This window comes from Gossypium raimondii, chromosome 6 (genome assembly GCF_025698545.1).
Source record: "Gossypium raimondii isolate GPD5lz chromosome 6, ASM2569854v1, whole genome shotgun sequence".
In the NCBI taxonomy this organism is placed as follows: Eukaryota; Viridiplantae; Streptophyta; class Magnoliopsida; order Malvales; family Malvaceae; genus Gossypium; species Gossypium raimondii.
The window spans coordinates 6,467,826-6,487,499 of NC_068570.1; the positions used below are offsets into that span (position 1 = coordinate 6,467,826).

Consider the following 19,674-nt stretch of genomic DNA (forward strand, 5'->3'; position numbering starts at 1 on the left):
GATTTTCAACCTTCAAACCACTCTAAACTACTCATAATCTTGGTTCCGAAATGACCATTTTTCATGAAAACTTAACAAAACCTTAAAAACTTTTAACAAAACTTTAAGAAGTGTTTAGAAACCTTCTAATCACATCAAAAAGAGTTGAAAAACACTTCGAAACATCTATTTCATTCAAAATATCAAATTTCACCATTAACCCCCTAAATTTTGACATTTACACAAAGCCTTTGATTCAATAGATAAAAACTCGATTTAAATAGCTAGAGTTCATAACAAACTATTAGGAAAATGAAACTTTACCTTGGTTTGGGAAAAATGAACGTTTGGTGCAAATCCAAGAAAATCCGCAAGTTGAACGATAGCAAAATTAATGGTGTTTTTGGTGCTCTTTATGGAATTCTAGGGAGGTTTAATGCTTGGAGGATGATGAAAATCAAAAGAATTGAAGTGATGAAGATCAAAATAGATGAATGGTGCTTGTGGATTTCAAGGGATGGCAAAACAAGTGGGGAAGAAAAAAGTTTCGTGAGTCTCCTGTAGATCGGGGAAAATAGGGAAATTTTTAAAATTTTGGTATATTTACCTTTGTGTGTTCTCAAATTTAACCCAATTTTCAAAATAGTCCACATTTTAAAATTAAAGGTCTTTTCTGCATTATTTTCAAAAAAATGTTTAATTTCCAAAAAGGCCGTAGTCGAATATATTTCTGGGTTACTGTACTTCAAAATTTTTGAACTCATTCGTAGCCAAAATTTCAAGTTTACCCTCGAAACTTCTAGATCCAATTTTGGGGTGTGACAACTTAAAAAAGTTGATCTTCCACAATGTGAATCTTGCTTGGAAGGTAAGATGACTAAGCAATCTTTTAATTCAAAAGAAATGAGGGACAAATAATCCCTAGAACTTGTGCACACTAACATATGCGGCCCTGTGAATGTTAGTGCAAGAGCTGATTATGAGTATTATGTAACATTTATTGATGACTATTCTAGATATGGGCATGTATATCTAATGCACTACAAGAGTGAAATCTTTGATAAATTTAAAGAGTTCTGTGCGGAAGTGGAGAAACAACTAGGTTTACCCATAAAAACACTTTGGTCAGGCCGAGGTATGGAATACGTATAATTTTGTACACTTTTTTATATTTTCATAACTTTATAACAATTTTCTATATTTTATATACATTTTTCATGATTTTTACATTTTTATAATTTATATAAATTTGAACCTTTTAAATATTTTATATTTCTTTATATATATTATGAATCTCTATAATTTTTATGATTTTTAATATAAAATATTAGTTTTCACAATGTAGAACTATCTTGGTGTGCCACGTGTCGAGAACACCCAAAAAATAGGTTGTTGTTACTTTGTGACCATTAACTTTAATGGTCAAAGGGATTGATTTATTTTTTTCTCGGTGTCAAAGGGATTGATTGATTGTAATTTTAATGTTCAATGACTTAATTGAGTGTAAAAAAAAAAGTTTCAGGGCTTAATCAAATTTTTTTTTGGAAAAAGTTTATTGGCTTTTAAGACCTTTTAGCCTATTATCTATTTTAAAATTTGATTTTAACATAAAAATTTTAAAATTAATTATAAATTTCTTAAAAGAAGTATTTTTAAAATTACTAATTTATCTATTAGTTAGATTTTGTCATTATTTTCAAATAACTTTAAAATAATTATTATATATTTATATTATGTTAAATAATATTATGAAAAATAAATTTGAATAAGTCAAATATTTAAACAAATCCATTTAAATTTAAAACCAAAGTTTTATTATCTATAATTAAATAATCAAACACATATTAGAATTTATTTAAAATAAAATTATCTATTAGATTAGATATTTCAAATAATCAAGTATATTTTCTCTCTCTTTTATGCCATATCTCGTATTTAATTTTTCATTATCAATTAGATTAGATTTTTCAAATTTATTATGAATGTTGTTTTAATTTGTTATCATCTATTAGATTAGATATATTTCAAAAATTATATTAGATAAGGTCTTAACATTTATTATATTTAAGTTTTAAAATCATTATTATTTCTCACAATAATATTTCAATATTTAAATTATAATTATTTTTATTTTAATTACCCACCCTAACTCTATAAATACTATCTTTTAATTTTTTAATATGTTTATTTTTATGTCTTTAATGTTCACTTAGGGTATTTTTACAAATATTTGTATTATTATTTGTTGTTTTTGTTCTTACTAAATAACGTAAGAGATAAATTGAAGGAAATTTTAAAATATCCATTTATAATCTAAGTTTATTTTAAATATTTTATCATTATAATTAAAATTTTACACAAATTTTAATGGTAAAAGACCTCTTTAATCTTTCTCAATTTTAAATTTGAGCAAATTAATCACTGTAAAAGATTTGGAATAATTTAGTTACTGTCAATTTCAAAATTGAGCAACTAAGGATAATAATTAACGATATTAACATTTTCCATCCAAAATTTGACGTGACAAATTAAAAAAGAAGAAGAGAGAAATAAAAATAAAATGTACACGTGTTGCGTTATCATTAGACCATTTAATCTAAAGTTTGCACATATATTTTCACATGAGTAAACTACCAAAATAGTCATTTTGTTTGTTTCATGTTACATTTTAGTCAGTTATGTTTGAAATGCTACGTTTTAGTCACTTATGTTATCATGTTGTAATATTTTAGTCACTTAGCGTTAATTTCCGTTAACGGTGTAACGGTAAGCTGTCATGACACATTAAATCATCATTTCAAATGAACATTTTAGATTAAATTATACAATTGGTCCCTATATTTTTTTTTTCGTTTTGAGCAATTTAAATTTTTTTTTATGTTCTTTAAACTTTCTTTTTTTTCTTTATTTTCCGTTCTCTTCACCTCCCTCTATTTTCCTCCCTTCTCCATTTCTTTTACGTAGTTTTTCTATGTTTTCCATTTGTTAAAACTTGTCCCTATACTTTTAATTTTTTTATTTTTTTTCCTTTTCTTCTTCCCTTTTATTTGTCTTTCTTCTCATATTCTTCACTACAGAAACATAATCTTTACCCACCAAATAAACCAAGTCTTTGATTCTTTCACATGATTCTTAAATTGAATTTCACTCAAAACCGAATACCAATCATTCTTAATCAAATCTCTATTTGAATATAACCTAATTTTGAAATTAAAATTGGATCTAACAAATCAATATAAAAAATTATATCCTTAATCAAATCTAAATATAAATTGAATTCTTTATATTCAAAACAATTTTTTTTCGAAATTTTATAGAATCGTGTAGATTATTCATTTTATTTTCTTTTATTTTTTGACGAATAAAGTTAGGCAAACAATAAAATTGATCTAAACCTTCTTAGGTATTCCCAAGCAAGCTTGATTGGAAGCCGAGGATGGATAAACTGAAGAGAGAAAGGGAGCATGGAACCAAATTGGTTTGGGTAAAGTTGAAGGTAAGTTTCTTATGATGGTCGTTTTAGTCATTGAGAGTGTAGATCTCATTTTAAGAATTCGTGAAACAACGTACTTTCGGGAGGGCAAGAATGTTGTAGGTAAGATAAATAAGGTGGTCATGGGGGTTGGTTAGGAGGTCAAGGGAACGGGCTTAGGAAATTTTGTTGAGGGTGGACTACTATAAGTCACGACTGGCAAGGTCTTCGAGTGAGATGAGCTTGTGGACTAGGTCATTGAGAGATCAAAATTGGTTCGTTAAAACAATGATGGACGGTGAGGGTTTATAATTGTTGGGTGATAATAAATGAAGCAAGTTTTATTTTGGTTTCAGCTTTCGCCTTTTCTTTTTTCATAAACATAAAAATGTTTTAACAAATAGAAAATTAAAAAAAAAACTACATTAAAAGAGATGGAGAAATGAGGAAAACAGAAAGAAAAGCAAAAGAGAATGAAAAAAAAAAGGAAAGTTAAAAAAATATAAAATAAAAAAAATTAAATTACTCAAAACGAAAAAATATAGGGACCAATTGTATAATTTAACCTAAAATTTTTGTTTGACTTAGTGACTAAGATGTTAACGACATTACACCGTTATTACATGCCACGTCATTACACCGTTAACGACAATTAACGACTTAGTGACTAAGATGTTACAACATGTTAATGTAAATGACTAAAATGTGATATTTCAAATATAAATAACTAAAATGTAAGATGAGATAAACAAAAGTGAGTATTTTGAAATCAAACCCCTCCCCAAGGTTGAAGTCTGATCAGCACTTGATTGCTTTTGTATTGGTCTTGCCCATTTGTGGTTAAAACTCATCTTGGGGATATAAAGCAAATCAGTATCCTCTTGAAATCAAAGGCAACGTGATATACAGCATTTCAAAACCACTATGCTTTTTCATTGGGTTTGGGTGATGTGTACATTTTACTTTTAATATATTTATTTTTTCAATTTCGAAAACCTCATACTTCTATTTTGAAAGGCACTTCGAGAATGATTTATTATTTTTTTCTTCCAAAATTTTACTTGCAGATTTAAATTTACTTGTATTTATTTAAATATGCAGTAATTAAATTTAATTTTATTACTAGTTTCTTATCCCGTTGATGAAGAGTTTAGTTGTATATATTTGTTTAAAATAGTTAAAATTTCTGTAACATATAAGAAATGTTCTAATTTGTAAAATATTTATAGTTTGTATTATAATCAATATAAATTAATATTTAAAATAAACTTAAATTAATAAATAACATGATATTTAAAATTAGTTTTAAAACATGAATTACTTGTATATTTCAAAATATTTATAAATTCTATTATTTTAATAATTCTTAAAAGTAATTAAAATCTGAATCCTTATTGTACAAACCCAATAATGCCCAGGCCCAAACCATTAACAGGCCCAACAACTAATTTTCAGACCCCAGCCCAAAAAACGTCAAAATTTCAGAAACCCTAACAGCCCCTGCCTCAGCGCCGCTGCAACTGCTCCCGCGCGTTGCGCTCGTCGATCCCGCACATCGCGCCCCTCGCCGCCGCGAATCTCGCGCCTTCCCCGCACGCAGTACCTGCAGCAACGAACGCAAATATGCCAACAGAAACAGAATAGATTCTTTTTGGATTTGTTCATTTTTTTCCATTTTTCGGCTATTTAAAGCCTTGAAAAATCTGTAAAAAATGGGGGGGGGGGATTCAGTCGAAAATATATGCGAAGAAATAGAGAGAAAATAGAGAGATCAAACTTGTTTTTGCATAGGTGATTTCTTCTTTGTTTCACTTCGCAGTGTCCGTTTATTTATTTATTTATGTTTTTCATTTTATTTCGTATAAAATAACAAAGAAAAAGAAAAGGAAAACAGACCTTTCGTTGGAGTCACCCAGTTGTTGCCGGCTTCGTCGTGATCGGGGCTCTAGCATAAGGCTGAACGGCGGCATTTGGGGGTTGAAGAAACCCTAAGGAAACTGTTTCCTTTGCTGAAGGGGGAAACAAAATTAACTTCTGATTTTTGTTGTTAAAACCTAAAGAAGAAACAAGAAACGGCACCGTTTAGCTTTGGGGGGGTCCGCGCATCTCCACCTAAATGGGGAAATTGCGCAGTTAGCCCTCCCCCTTTTGTGACGCGTTTTAATCAAGTTCTTTTTCCTCCTTAAAATTTGGCCCAAATATTTTACCCGCGTGACAATTTAATCCAGTGCTGCGCAGCATGTAGGAGGGAGGGATTAATTCCCCTTTTGGTCCTCCATTGTTTCCTGCGCAATCAAGTTGGTCCTATTTTTTTAATTTCTTTTAAATTCCCCCCATTTTTTCGTTTTTAATTCAATTTAACCCATTTTTTAGTTTTTATTACAATTACGCCATACTATTATTTTGTTTTATTTTATTTACTACTCTAATACTATATATTATTATTATTATGCGCATATGCATGTTAATATGTATATACTTTAATATTTTAAATATATATATCTATTGTATGCACATTGTATTATTACTTTGTTTTCATAGTTTTTATACATATAAATATATATACATACATTTTTTTAAAAGATTTTTTTACATACACTTTTCATTTTTAATTATTATAAATATTTTTTTGTAAGTTCATGTATCCCATTATTTTATTTGCATATTGTACATATATATATGTATTTGAATATATACGATATCTAATTTTCACGATTGGCCTATGTATATATACTTACACATTTCATGTTTCTTGCCTTTGTAAATATGTACACATTTGCATATTTTCATACTTCTATTTTATTTTACAATTTTCATTACATATATACATGCATATTTTTAGAAATTATTATAAGCTTGTTGTATATATTTCTTCACTTACCTTTTATATGTACACTTATATTTATGTGTTAAGTATGCTACCACTCATATTTTCGAATTTGCTTGTATATTGTACTTGTATATATATTGTAAATACATATTCATATATGTTTTACATTAAAGTTTTGTTTCACATTGTACATTAACCTTAACATACCCTTTTTGAAAATATATTTTGGCTTTAACCATGCATCAAAGTTATTTTCTTGATTCAAAGGTTTTTTTTTGAATAAAGGCAATATTCGAAGTTTGGGATTTTTGAGGGAAATTGAGCCCTAACGTATTGGGTTCTGATTTTCTTTGTTAATCTTAAATAACCGAAGATATTCTTTATTCAAAGTGCATGAGTACAAAAATCATTTTTGGGAACTTAACTTGTTGTGTCCTAACGTATTGGGTGTGGCATGTTACTTTCTCAAAATGAAGATTTTCACATAAAATAAAGTGATATTCAAAGTTCGGGGATTATGAGGAATTGTACCCTAACGTATTGGGACTCGATTTCTTTACATGACTTGAACAATTGATTATCCTTTTTCAAATTCCATCGTTTGAGCTGATTTTAAAATCTTTTTAACCTTCGACACTAAGACATTAAATAATCAATTTGGTACCGATCTTGGGCGTCACGAGGGTGCTAACCCTTCCTCGTGCGTAACCGACTCCCGAACTCGTTTTCTCAAAATTCGTAGACCAAAATAATTTTTTAAGGTGAGCCGATCACACCTTAATAAAGGATCGGTGGCGACTCTAATTTTTTATTTTAAAGTCGACAACAAAATTTTTTGTTTTTAAAAAAAAACGGTTTCGACACTTATAATTAATATTTACTTAATTTTAATTCTTAATCCATCTTCATATGATTTTAAAACCTTTTTAATCAACATTTACTTTATTTGATTTTTTTCTAAAAAACCGTTTTCAAAAATATTGAATGTTTTTGCATAAATAAAATTGAAGATTATTTCAAAATTTAATTTTTTTACAACATAAACATAATTTTAAAAGTGTTAAGAAAAAGTTACAATTTTTAGTTTAAGATAGTTACCAAAAACATTTCTATAGTAAATTATATTTATATTTTTAAAGGAAACTAATTTTAATCTATATTTTTAAAAATATTATCTATAATTTGAATTTAAAAACAGTTTTTAATATGTTTTAAAACAATTATTTTCTTGTATAGAAAAAATAATTATTTTCTTAATTTTTAATAAATAATATTTATAATTTTCCAAGAAAACCTTATATCCAATTAACTTATTTGAATTATTTTTTAAATAAGCAATTTATAATTAAGATAGAGACATTTAAAAACAATTTTCTAAAAAATAATTAAAATTATTAAAATCTTTTGAATAATCCGGATCATATCTTCTCTTTTTGACACAATACTTAGAACTACCCATAACTCCTCCCCAACTCATAAATAGGGAGATAATGACGCTTCAGCGCACTCGAACCGACGTCTTGTTGCATTGGCAATAATATCATGCCAGTCGAGTTAAGACTTAATTAACATTTAAAATTATTAATTAACACTATTGTTAAACAACAATTTCATAACTCAAATTATTTTTTCTAAAAAGAAAGTGAATTACTATTTTCTTCTATTCTTTAATGCAAAACTTAAATCATGGTAGCAAATATTTTTGAAGCAAATGATAGTTATAGGTAAATAGCAGATGCAATCAGAATAGTGAAAAGCACATTGTTGGCTATTAACATATTAGAGGAAATATTTTATAAGAATAAAATATAGGGTTAATATTCAAATTTGATACTATGTAGAAATAGAAAATTATCTCTATTTTATGAACTATAGGTAAATTTATCACTATACTTTAACTTTATATTAAATTTTATTCATTACTTTTTATTTGACTGAATTTTTCTACTAAATTTAAATTCTTATTAAATTTTTCTATTCAATTTTAATTTAAAATAATTTGAAGACAAAATTTAATACTTTTTATATTTTACTTTAATATTTAACAATAATAAATTAATTTTTAATATTAAAATTAAACAAAATGGTTATTTTATAGAAAATAACTTAATTTTTTCTTTTATTTGTCATAGAAAATTAATAAAACAACAATAATAAATATAATGTGGATGAAAAATACGGAGAATTTTCATTATTTAATTTTCACTTTCGAGGTGTTATTTATAAGTTCCTTTACATTCAATTAATAAATGTATTACATTCAATCAATAAATGTGAATTAAGTTTTCTTAATTACTCCATTTAGTCATCTCATGGTTATAAATGAAGCAAAGAGCTTTATCTCGTTACTTTAATAAATGTTTAAAGGGTTATAAACATCCATTTAATGTATTTATAATATTCACCTTTGCATGTCTTTTAAATAAAAATGTATCTCATTAAAACCTTTATTAGGAAAAATCTTGTGGGATAAAAAACCTAATGAAGGAAAAAGAGTATACAATCTCTTATTACAAGTTGTCTCGTTAAAAACCTTTACTAGGAAAACTCAGTGGGACAAAACATTGGTTAGAGGAAAAGAATACAACGTGTTTTAGACTCCCCCTAATGGCAACATCACATTATATCTTTGAGTCAACGCATTCCAATCTTGTCTCGTAGTTTTTCAAATGTTGAAGTTGGCAATGCCTTGATAAAAAAGATCTGCTAAATTATCACTAGAACGAATTTGTTGAACTTCTATGTCACCTTTCTTCTCAAGATCATGATTGAAGAATAATTTTGGTGAAATATGTTTTGTTCTGTCACCTTTGATGTAACCACCCTTCAATTGAGCTATACATGTTGCATTATCTTCGTATAAAATAGTTGGCATATTTTCCTGTAAAGGCAAATTACATATCTTCTAGATATGTTGGGTTAATAACCTTAACCAAACACACTTTTGGCTTGCCTCATACATTGCAATTATTTCAGCATGATTTGAAGAGGTAGCAACTAATGTCTACTTTGTTGAACGCCATGATATGGTAGTACCTTCACATGTAAATAAATATCCCGTTTGAGATCGACCTTTATGTGAATCGATAAATATCCAGCATCAACATAGCCGACTAATAGGGACTTTGAATCATTTGAATAAAATAACCCTATATCAATGGCCCCTCTAAGATATCTAAATACATATTTAATTTCATTCCAATGTTTACGTGTTGGAGAAGAACTAAATCTTGCTAATATGAACTTATTCAATAATTCTATGAACTTACCTAGAATATGCTAACGACTTACTTGTAGGGACTAATCCAACATTTTCCATTTGTCCTTGGTTATCCTCCATACGAATCAAATCTTGATCTATAATAATTAAATTCAATCTCATCAAATTTAAATACACATCCAAACTCAATTTTATGCATATGACCCTTAAGTTTTCATTATTTATAATTTTCCTTGAACTTTTACATTTCTCACAATTTAGTCCATAATCCCAAAATTCCAAATTTAAAAAATTTCTCTAATACTTATTTATTAAAATTTACAAAATTTCATTCAATTTTAACATTTCATCAAATTAATCCTTTCATTAAAACTATCAAAATTACTTTACAAACTAATCATAACTAACAACCAATACTTCAAATCCATAATTTAACAGAAAAAATAACAAAGATTCATCAATGGTAAAATCTAAAATCCTTAACAGTTTTAAAAACGGTTACGGATTAATTGGACCTATTTACAATGATCTCAAAAATATAAAAATTACTAAAAATGAGTCAAAAATTCTTACCATGCAAGAGTGCTAAACCATTTCCGAAACTTAAGCTCTTTCAATGGAGGAAGATGGTTTTTATTTTATTTTATGTTTTATGCTTTATTATATTTTAATTAATTTAACATTTAAAACTAATGTATAAAATGTATAAATACACCCACTAACCGTCCCATTAAATAAAATGGCATATTTGCCATATAAAATCTTCCAGTTAAGTTAATTAAGCCATTTAATCATTATAATTCAATAGGCGATTAAGTTTTACGACTTTAATGATTTAGTCTTTTTTAATTAATCAACTATCTAAACATTAAAATTCCTAAACCGAACTTTCACATAACAAAATAATATCTCAATATTTAGTAAAAATATTTACAGGCTCGGTTTTCAGAAACGAGGTCTCGATATCTCATTTTTCGAAATCACTTGATTTTCGGAACAACCACTTATACTTAACTATTTATTCAATTAACTAAAATTCACCAAGTAAAACTCAATATCACATTATAATTGACTCATATGAATTAAATGATAATTAATACGGACTTATTCGTCTGATTTGTGTCTCGAAATCACTGTTTTCGACGCCACAAAAAGCGGGATGTTACATTGATGGTGCAAAGTTCGGAATGGATCCTCCTCTGGCCATGTTGAAGTTACAAAAGCTTCTCTCCATTTGAAATGGATTCACCTTAGTCATCAAAAATGTCGTCTGCCTAACCATATTGGTGTTAAAAAAATTTGAAATTGATCTCCGCCTCGGCATGTCGATCGATGTTGAAAAAATCAGAGTTGATCTCCACTGCACCATGTTGTTGAGAAAAAAAAAACAGAATAAATCTCTACTTTGCCACATCGGTGTTGAAAAAAAAAATCATATGCCTTAGTCATCGCCAAAGTCTTGGCGAAATGATGTAGCACGTCCTTGGTCCACTCCCAAATATTTGTTGATGTTTCCAAAAATCTCGAAGTAAGCTTGAGCATCATATGCCTCAACCATCGCCAAATATAGCACGTCTTCGGTTCGCCCTTTAAGATTTGTCGAAGTCTCCAAAAAATCTTGAGCTTTCCAACAAGCTCGCTCTCCCTTCTAAACGGTACACCTTTGACTTCAATGGTTGATCAATGCTCGCGCATCATATACCTCAATCATCGTCAAAGTTTTGGTAGAATAATATAGCACGTCTTCTGTCTACTCCTAATGTTTGTTGTAGTCTTCAAAAATCTTGAAGTCAGCTAGCGCTCACCTCCTGACAGTTCACCTTCGACTTCGATTCTTAACTTTGGATGGTTGATACTTCTTCTGATCTTTGAAGTGCACCATGATAAGTTGAAAAAAAAAGTAAAAAAAAATCCAAATAAAAAAGAAAAAAAAGAAAAGAAGTTTGAATTGTGTGGCATGGAGGCAACAAATTTCCCCATAAAATCGACTTGTTGACATCGTCAATATCAAGACATGGCAAACTCAAAGACCTTATTTATAGTGATTGGAAGCAAAATCCCGACGGGAGTAAGAATCAAAGTTGGTCCTTACCTTTCATTGCTGAGACTCGATAGGAAATTGATAATTGACTGGCGTTATGAACACCCCTTTTCAGTTCCTCACCCCATGGTCATGCTTGGTGAGTCAAATTGAAATTCCTTTTTGAATTTTTTTTCATGTTTTTCCGTAAGTGTAAAGCTAAAAAAGTATTTGATTTGCTTGTGTGGAAACAGGGAGGAAGTCGATTACAGGGAGTTTCACTGGGAGCATGGAGGAAATAGAGGAGAGGTTGGTATTTTTGTAAGGAGAAAAATTCGGCCTCAATGATCGAAGTGGTGAAGATGGATTATATAAACACAGATATGGAGAGGCTGGAAAAAAAAGATGTTCGATATAGGTTTGTGGTGGATGTTGCAGGAAGCAAAGTTGATTATCAATAGAGCAATAATATATATGTATCTTCAAATGTTACACTATTTTTGGAAGAAAATAAGGTTTTCTTTTACCTTCCCTGAGACGTAACAATCTGGCATTACTTCCATCGCAGTAAGATGTAAAACACCCTTTATATAAGCACCTAGCTCCTGTCCCCCCCTCATCTTCAGCTTCAAGAAAAAAGAACCCCATCAATTTCTCTGTTTTGTTTCATATTTCCTTTCGTTCATTTCCAACAATTCAAAGAAAATTTGAAACAGTGATCTCATTTCTTTGCAGCGAAAATCTTCTGTTTCTTCTCTTATTATTTTCGCTGCTTCTGAACCCTTGTTCACCGGCAAAAGAGAAGCCATGTACAGATTGGAGAAAACAGTGAACAGGCGGGAGAGAGATAACCCATCTTTTTCATCTACTCTGCTTGATAAAATCTACCGTTCCATCGATGGTGGTGACACCAGTCTAGAGGGAAAAAATGTAAAAGAAACAAAGCAAAGCTAGGATGAAATGCAACGGAAGCAGAGTAGTAGAAGAGGAAGATGAAGAAATGTCAAGTTTCCGACGAGCTCGTTTGATGGAGAAATGGATGGAAAAGAAGGTCACTGAAAAGGCAAATGCAAGCAGGAAACTGGTTTCACATATGGATTAATTATAGAGAAGTACTTGGTTTTAATCAAAAGTAAATATGCCACGTTCAATTATGGGTATTTGGAGAGTTTGGTTGAATCCAAAATCCAAATGCAGTTTTATATGTTCTAACTAAACTTAACTTCTGTGCATTCCCTCCATACAATCTTTTTCTTTGGACAATTCCAAAACTAATCAAACAATATTCTCTTTGACTTGTTGACCCCATCATTTGATTCTTAAAAACTATTAAATCTTTATTTAGTTAAACATTGATACTAAAGATCAATATGGAAGAGATGGTAGTGGAGTAAAGTCGATTCACCTCTGTAGGGTAGAGAGCGGTAAAAAATTATGGTTGAATGGGGAGATGACAAAAGGAATGAGAGACTTGATGTCATATCCTTGGTCCCTTTCCTCGCCCTTATATAGATAGATAACTTCTTGTCCTGTAATACCACATGACGAGTCATATTGGTGGGTCAAATATCAGTAGCCGAACTAATGTTGCAGGTGCAGGTAGGTTAGCGCCATACTGTCCTACACGGTCCCACCTGTTGCAGCAGTCCCTTGCCATGGCATCTAATGAGTGAGACTACTTGTCAAACCATTAATCGAATGATTCTACCGAGGGGTTCCACAAAGAGTCTTACACATACTAAAGTCTTATTACAGACAGTCCTACTCCTAGTATAACACATAACATTTTGGCTTTTAACATTAATCGTAAAATAAGCTATTTCCAGCCCTCAATTAGAAGCATATAAGGAGTTCACAGCAGTTAGCAGCAAATGAAGGATTTTTTTGTGTGCAATTTTCCATTGGGGCCAGAGACTGCTATGCAGTTATCTATCAAATATCCAACTTCCAGGTTGCAATGAACCAAAAACATTGTCCCCATCCCCAATACACACCCATAAAGAGACCATACGTAGGTAAGAGCATTTGTTGAATTGCATGGTCCACGAAATCTTGGCACTTGTGGCCACACCACAGCAAAGGTGACCCGACAGATGACATGTGAGCCCTCACCTGCAATCAATAAGTAAAACATGGTGGATCTAGCCCAAAATCTATGGTGGCCAACTAACATTATAAGATACAATGTTCAATGTCTGATATAGATCCATACCCACTTCCTTTAATACCAGCTTCCTTCACCCATTCTGCACTTTTCACCAATTTTTTTTGTACAATTTTATTAAATTCTGTCCGCATTTCAATTAATTTTCATCTTTATCCAACCAATGCATGTCTTTGAGATATATTTATTTTTATAAACTTTTCTATACATATTACAAATTGAAGTGGAAACGTAACAATAGAATGTAAATCCTCACTTTTGAAATGCCAATAAAAAATCATATCCACTAAGAATACGCGGTTGATTAATTAATTTCTATAAGAAAAAAGTTGTATTATCAAATAAATTACATTTTTTCTTAGCTATCTGTTGACACCATTTTTTTGTAAAACGAGGTCGACTTGGATCTTGAAAACAAAAACGGGAGTCGCCACCAATCCTTTTTAATAAGGTGCAATCGGATCACCTTGAAAAGAGGTTGTTTTTAATAAACGATTTGATTTCATTAAAACAACGATTTTGGTCCACGAAATTCAGAAAAACGGGTTTAGGAGTCGGTTACGTACAAGGAAGTAACGCCCAAAAATTGGTACCTAGTTGATTAATTAATGTCTAAATGCCGAAATTTGAAATTTTGAAAAAGCAAATTGAAATACGATCCATTTTTATTGATTTACACTTAAAAATCGTTTGAGTAAATTTGAAAATGAGTTAAAGACCCGCTTATTCCAAAGTAACGAAATGTTACGCCCCGTAAGTTGGGACGGGATATTTGAAACTTTAGAGAATAAACTTGACTTTAATTTTTATTGAAATTTTATATTTTAAAATTAAAGGGAACATTTCACCATTTAAGTTTAATGAGAAAAATCGAAACCCTGTAAGTTAGGGTACAATTTCTCGAATCACCCAAAAAGCGAAATGTTACCTTATAACGAAATTTCTTTTATTATTTTGAAATTCAAAAAGGGTTCTTTGCTATTTAGGCCTAACAAAAAAATCGAAACCCCGTAAGTTAGGGTTCGATTTTCTCGAATGGCCAAAACGCAAAGCATGGCCTTATAACAAAATTCTTACTTTGCATATTTGGATAAAAAAAATTTAATGCAACATTTAAAACAATGCGTGAATGAAGGGTTACATTGATGGAATGATAACATTATGAAAATACGAGCACACGATTCACAACTCGCAAGATAGCAATAATCGCACTATGTACAATATTTTAAAGCCTACTAATAGTCAAAGCACATGAAATGAAGTCACATAATAACAATGTAAAATAAATAATGAAGATTTGAAATGAATACTATGAGATGCTCAAAATTAACAATATACATTTAACATAAATAAAACTTGGGATAGTTTGAGATAAACACTTTAAGCAATTCAAAATAAACACTACATCAAATGATTTAAAAATGACATCAAAAAGGTTTAAAATAAGTAACATATAAAATCAAATTAGAAAAGATAATCAAACAATTTAATATAAGTAATTAAAATGAAGTGCCAGTTATTAAATAGGTAAAAAAAGAATTGAAATGAATTAATTAATTAATTAATTGAGAGACTAAAAAAGAAACACATTAAGGACTGAATTGGAATTAAAATAAAAACAGTGGGCGAAATTTAAAAATAAAAAGAAATTGAAGTCGATTGGAACACATGTAAAACTGCGGGGGCCAATCGGGAAATTAATCCCTGACCCTTATACGCACCGCTTTAAACGGGACTAAAATGAAAGGTTAACAAAATTACACGGGAAAATTTAAGAAAACTAAAAAGGACACCATTAAGAACTAAATCAAAAGCGGAGGGATTAACCGCAAAAATAACCCATTTCATTTGGCCCAATACGACGCCGTTTATAATACTGATGCATGCGCATGGTTCTAGGACCAAATTACAATGTAAATAAAATTTAGAGCCGCAATCAAAATAAACAAAAACTACATTGAACATGTCCAAAAAAGCGGGGGACTAATTGCGCAAATATTCCCCCCAAAGAAACGCGCGGATCCTCAGCGTGGATCAGGTTTTCGGGTCAGACGCAAAACGGCGTCGTTTTGGCCACTGAAGCTAAGGCTCAAAATGGCGCCGTATTACCCTTAATAAAAAAACTAAAAAGAAACAGAAAAAATCAGTTTCACCCCATTTTCTAAAAAAAAAACGAGAGCTTTCAAAATCTCTCCCTTTCGCACCCTTAGATCTGGCCAATAGGGCCACCGCTGGCGCCACCACGGCCGGAGGCTGGCTTTGCGCAAAGAGGGCGTTTCAACCCTCGCTTCCAGCGCGCTCAAAGCCCGACCCTTTCATGCCGAGAGACCGAAGGAAAAAAATTTTCTAGCCCTTTTTGGTCCCAAATCCGACGACGGCGATGGGCCTCTGACGGCAGAGCTGTGGGGGCGGTTTAGGTATTTTCCCTTTTTCTTTTATATTCTATTACTTGTTAAAGCCGGTTTGAAAAAGAAATGACTAAATAAATAAATAAAATGAAAAATAAAAAGGCAAACAGAAAATAGAAAACAGAAAGACGAAAAGAAAATAATTAGATTTTTCAACCTTTTTCAATTTCTGTTTTGTTCTTTTGATTTACTGATATGAGTAAAAAAAATACAAAGATGATGTTCGGGCTCTTATAGCCGGATTAAACAACTCTTAAGTTCTATTCTTTTGTCGTTTTGCCATTGTTTCTTCCACTGTTGCGTGTGAGTCTTCATTTTGCAGGCGTCAGAGGCGTGGAAGGCCAGAGATAGGCGAGTCTCGGCCGGCGGCGGCGTGCGAGGAGGTGGAGCGGCGCGCGTTGCTGGAGCCTGGGCATGCGGCGCTTAGGCTTAGGGTTTGCTCCTTTCTGCCGAAAATGTTAAAGTTGTTTGGGCGAGGTTTTTAATTCATTTTTGGGCCTGTTGGGTTTGTAATAATATTTTTTAGGTTTAAACTTGGTGTAAATGGATTTTTTTTTTGTTTTTATTATTTGGGTTTATTTGGCTGGTATGGGCCCGGGCAAAAATGGGCTCTTACACTATCAATTCGGGTTATATATTTTATACTAACAATTAAATTCATTAAGAAAAAAATTGATTCTAGGTTACAAAACTTAAAGAATCAGAATCTCGGGATAATCACCGCCCCAAGTATAATCTGAATTCGAGTCGCACTAATCATATTGTTGCCCTCCTATTATAAGTAAAAAAAAACCTAGAGAGCCCCCAAAAAGTAATGATCATTGCTCCATCATCAAAAAAGTGATGGTTTAATCTAACACTTGGTTCCGTATAATACTCATCTCTCTTCCTTTTCCCTATATTGTAGCTTCCAAAAAACCAAATGATGGTTTAACAAGTATATAAGAAAAAAATAGAACTAATAACACTATTATGTGAAAATTTAAGTTCATTCATAACCCTAAAAAACCTGCAGCATTCCTGGAAGACTGTCCCTAAATTTCCCTCTCCGGAAAAACGTTTGCTTCTTTTTATGTTGGATTTCTTTTTTAATCCCCCCACTCTTAGTTGTGAATTGGAGGTTTTCTCCTAGCTGGAGAATAGTCCATTTCAACAATGTCCATAATGTTGACATGGTGGTGATAGACGTCCGGGTGTTGGGAAGTTGTCGGTGAACCAACAAGGAATTTCTCTTGCTTCCCACCATTTTCTTCCTCGACGGCTGGTTTGAGTGTTGAAATTGGTATAACTTTGTTTTCTCCCTTCTCTTCTCTCTGTTTACATAAGTCACATGTAAAGGGAAGGGAAGATCTAAACCGTACCTATGGAAATGTACATGTTAAACTATTAACTATAAACCAACCTTTGAAATGGTGGAAGATGTAGGAGTTATAGCAGAAGTTGCAGTAAAAAGTTTCCTACCCTTTCCTGCAAAAATGAATGTTAAAAAAATGAATCTGCTTTAGATTGAGATGTATATGTGTTGGATTTGTTGCACTAGAAGACAACATATGGACTTTGTCCATGGTTTTTGATTGATAAAACTTTGAATTCTTACACAAATCAAATGCCCCCATAATCCTATAATATGGTCCAGTGAAAGGGAAATTATTATTCATATATGGTTAGACGAGCTTCTTGGTGGAGAAAAGGAATTTGTCAGATTACATGGCCTTGGTAACGGTTTTTATGAGGGCTTTAAAGAATAATGAAACAACTAGCTAAGCCTGGTAGTTAAAATATGGTAAAAGAACTAATCCTAGGGAGGGAAATTTTAATGGTGCCTTGGCCTGTGCTTCCTAGGTCCATAGTAGTCTTCATGAATGCTTGGTAACCAGTGGTGTGATTTTCTCTTCTTGGTACCTGTACAATGCCCTTGTTTGCAGAGAAGGATATCTCCCATAGCTCCATTACTGTTTTTCATCAAAGCACCTTCCTGTATAGGATCATGTCCAGCCGATTTGAAACTTTTCTCCAAGCGAATCCCTACAAAAGAAACAAGATTAGATGTCAGAATTTAATGATACATAAATATGGTATGGCAATGCTAAAGAAGAATTCTTGGCATACCTTGAACGCTAGAAAGGTAAATGATGAACAAGACCAGAAGGGAGACTGCTAAGCGGGAAGGCCTCATTTGTGAAGAGATATATGGGATTTATGTGTTTCAGTTGGTTTCTCTTTCACTGTTGGTACAAGAACTTGGATGTTAGTCCTTTCGAATTATCGATTAGTATGGGAAGTTACCCCCCTTTAATATATGCTATTTGGCTTTTAGGACCCACATGGAAGTTTTCCCAATTTAAATTGGAAAAAGGAAAAAAAAAAAAAGACCAATCATTAGGGCACCCAATATACCCCCATTATTCAATAATGGACCGTGAGTTGGTCTTGTTTTAAGACCCTTTGCTATAGGGGACATAATGGGATACTCTCCACTATGGTGAACTTTTAAATGTCAATGAAACCCAACATATTTGTGAAAATTGCCTTAAAAGAATGAAAAACAACAAGACTTTTGGGAGATAACTTGAGGGTTTTCTGAAATCATGTTTTAGACTCTTATTTTAAACCCATGCAATAACCAAAAAAAAAAAAAAATTTAAATCTTATTCAAGTTGGTTGTACACATGGTACAATAATCTATACTAGAAATTTAATATTAAAATAATAATAATAGACCATATGGTAATAAAAATAATTTTAGGTAATCGTTACCTTTAACATCACCATTTACAACATATATAATGTTGTATATATTCTTTTATATAAGAATTGATAGAACTAATTATTTATTAATTAATATGTACACAAAAGTTCAACTATATATTGATACATATATAAGCATACATATACATATATGTATTTATTATTAAGATGCCAAGTCTGTTTTGTATTAGTGGTACTGTCTATTATGTGTTGAGGTGTATCTTGATCTAATTTTAGTTGACAAAATATAATTGCCTTATAGTAATTTTACTATCCTAAAGCATGATAATAGAAGGTTGAATCGAATAAATTTTTGTTTTGGTTTTTTGGTCTTGCTTTATTTATTGATTTCTAGTTGCTTTATATCGGTGATACGTACTGGTATTGTCCCAGATGGAATATCGAATAGATATGATTCGTCATTTTCAGCTATGCATAACTTTTTCAAGTATTATTTTATTTAGTTTAGAACTTAAAAATGAATTATGATTGTTATTGGTAGCATTTTATGAAATATATTATTGAAATTACTTGTTTAAATGTACTTGGAATGAAGGAAATGAGAACTTTGGCACTTAAAATTTTGCAAGCATGGGAAATGAGGAGAATTTCGATACTTATAACTTACTAGATTGTTTTATATTGAAAAAAAAACATAAAATGTTTCATACTTCTTTTCTGTGGGTTTAGAATTTAAAATAATGTTTTAAATATTAGTATGTCTTATTGACTGTTTGGACATATTTGAGTTATTAATGTGATTTTTCAAATAAATGTTTCATTTAATTTATAAATCACTTACTTAAATTATCAATGTAAACATTAAAATAAGT

The 19,674-nt window shown here is 30.8% G+C and overlaps 1 long non-coding RNA gene across 1 annotated transcript; it reads right to left on the bottom strand.

The window, feature by feature from the left end:
* Nucleotides 1–4,772: 4,772 nt before the first annotated feature.
* Nucleotides 4,773–5,526, bottom strand: LOC105771455 (uncharacterized). Its single transcript, XR_001126509.2, has 2 exons — nucleotides 5,348–5,526; nucleotides 4,773–5,054 (listed from the first exon to the last, which is right to left on the bottom strand). It is a non-coding gene; the product is annotated as an uncharacterized LOC105771455 (long non-coding RNA).
* Between the last annotated feature and the right edge of the window lie 14,148 nt (nucleotides 5,527–19,674).